The sequence below is a fragment of the Zonotrichia albicollis genome, unplaced genomic scaffold (genome assembly GCF_047830755.1).
Source record: "Zonotrichia albicollis isolate bZonAlb1 unplaced genomic scaffold, bZonAlb1.hap1 Scaffold_133, whole genome shotgun sequence".
Classification (NCBI taxonomy): domain Eukaryota; kingdom Metazoa; phylum Chordata; class Aves; order Passeriformes; family Passerellidae; genus Zonotrichia; species Zonotrichia albicollis.
In genome coordinates, this window is record NW_027428353.1 from 35,001 (window position 1) to 37,500 (window position 2,500).

Consider the following 2,500-nt stretch of genomic DNA (forward strand, 5'->3'; position numbering starts at 1 on the left):
CGCCCCAGCGGCTCGCTCCGGGAGCGGGGAGCTACGGAGCGCTCCCCGAGTCTGCATTTAGGGGGACGAAGGCCCTGCGCGGCGACGGCCGTCGACCGGCGGCCGCGACGACGACGGCGACGCGCGCCGGGCCGCAGGCAAGGGATCGGGGCCGCCGAGGGAAACGCTTCCCTCGCCCGACCGCCCGACCGCCTTCCCTCCGGGCACCGGCGGCACGCCGCCGCCGCCGCCGCCGCACCGCCGCCGCCGGACCGCCCGCCGCGGGCAACGGGCCTGCGAGGCGACCCCAGCCGCGCCGCCGGGGTGGCCCCCGGACGGCGATTGATCGTCAAGCGACGCTCAGACAGGCGTAGCCCCGGGAGGAACCCGGGGCCGCAAGTGCGTTCGAAGTGTCGATGATCAATGTGTCCTGCAATTCACATTAATTCTCGCAGCTAGCTGCGTTCTTCATCGACGCACGAGCCGAGTGATCCACCGCTAAGAGTTGTCTGGCTTTCGGGCGCCGCTCGCCGCCGAGCGGCCCCTTTTTGTCTCTCGCGCCGAGGACGCGCGGGCGCGCGCCTGGCTTCGACCGTACGAGCACACACGACACTGAGAAACGGGAGAAACCCACGCTCCGAAGGACTGCCGAGAGGGCGGGGGAGCCCGCGCCCCCGACCGCCTCCCCCCCCGCGAGGGGAGACGCCGACCTCACGTGCCGTCTTTCGGAGGCGGCCCAGGCGCCCGGGCTCGGCCCGGCCTCCGCGCGGAGGGCCGGGCGGCGCGCGCCGGCACGCGGGGGGCACGGCGGCCCGCCCGCTCTCGCTTTCACGGGAACGACGCAACACACGGCTCGGCAACGCGGCCGGGGGCGCGGCCGTCGGCCCCCGCGCACGCCGGCTCCCCCGGCGGCCGCCCCCGCCGCGGGGGCTCGCGGAGCGCGCCGCCGCGCCGCCGCGCGGCCGGCTTCCCTTTCTCTCTCCCAGCGGCCTTTCGCCCGCTCGAGACGGCGCGCGGCGACGACCGTGCCGCCGGCGCGCCTCCCCCCGGCGGGACCGCTCCCGCCGGGCGGGCCGGCGTCCGGCGGACGCGCTCCGCCGCCGGCCCCGGAGGCGGACGCCACCGAGAGCCGAGCCGGCGTTCGCCAGCGCCCGAGGCCTGCCGGAAGGCAGACCCCGCCGCCGCCGCCGGGGCCGCGCTCCCGGCACCGCCGCCGCCGCCTCCCACCGCCGTGGCCCCCTTCGCCTCGGCACGCGCCCGGCGGAAGGCGTACGGCGCTGAGCCGGGGGGCAACGCCCGCTCTCCTCGTTTTCACGCGGAGACCGGGCGGGGGAAGCGCCCCCGCGGCCGCCCGCACGCCTTCCTTCGGCCCACGCGCGGCCGAGAAGGGCGACGGGGGACGCGACGTGCGGGGCCCGGGACGGGACCGCCGCCGGCCGCGGCGGGCGCCCTCCGGCCGACCGTCCCCCGCAGGGAAGAGGGGGACACCCGTCGAGCGGCGCCGCCGCCGCTCGGCACGGGGTCGCCCGCGCTCGCGGGCCTCCGCCGACGGAGGGCCCGCCGGGCGCTCGCCCCCCGGGCGGGCGGGCGATCGAGCGGGGGGGACGGCCGGCGGACGGCGCCGCCGGCGCGCCTTCGAGGAGGAAAGGCCGTCGAGGGAGAGCGATAGGGGCCGGACGCGCGGGACGCGGCGCCGCGCCCGCGAGACGCCGCAACGGCGGCGGCTCCAGGAGAGAGCGCGGCGGACCCCGGCGGCCGCCACCCCGCGGCCGAGGAAAAGGCAGAGAGCGGGCGCTCTCTGCCGGCGTCGCCCGTTACGACGAGGCGGGCGGGTCGGCCCCCGCGGCCGACCGCGCGCCGCGGCCTCTCCGCAGAGGCCGGGCCGCGGAGAGGGGGGGGCAGGGCGCCCCTCCCCGGCGCGGCGCGGTTACCCCCGCGCGCGCGCGCGCGGCGGGGGCGACGACGACGACGACGGAGGGAGCGCGGCCGGCGGCCACGGACACCACCGCAGGAGCTACGGGGAGTAGCTGCTCCCCTACCCCTCAATGGCGCCGCGCCGCCGCCCGGCAACACCCGCCGCCGCCGCCGCCGCCGCCGCCGCGGCCCACGGCGGGCCGCGCCGAGCCGCCCGAGTCTTTAAACCGCCGCCCGGCTTCGCCGGCCCCCTTTCGGCCCCCGCCGCAACAGCGTTTGACGACGCCGAGGGGGGAAAAACCTGAGGGAGAAACCGCCGAGGCGCGGAGCGCTAGGTACCTGGCCCTGGGGCGAGGGAAACGACCTGCATGGCCCCGCCGGGGTGCCTCCCCCGCTGCCGCCCTCGGGGGAGCGTCCACCGGCGGGGGCGCGCCCGGCGTCTGCCGCCACCACCGCGGCGTCCTTCTCGGGGCCCGGGGTTTCCCTCAGTAGCCCGGCGCTGCGCCCGAGAGGACCGCCGCGGCTCGGACCGCCCCGCCGGCGCGGGGACGCGCGGCCCGACCGCCGAGCGCGCCTCGCCCGCGCCGGCGCGCGCGCGCGCCGGCCC

General features: G+C 80.2%; 1 non-coding gene across 1 annotated transcript; it reads right to left on the reverse strand.

Annotated features, from left to right (window-relative positions):
- Positions 1–333: 333 nt before the first annotated feature.
- Positions 334–486, reverse strand: LOC141727499 (5.8S ribosomal RNA). Its single transcript, XR_012578500.1, has one exon. It is a non-coding gene; the product is annotated as a 5.8S ribosomal RNA (ribosomal RNA).
- Between the last annotated feature and the right edge of the window lie 2,014 nt (positions 487–2,500).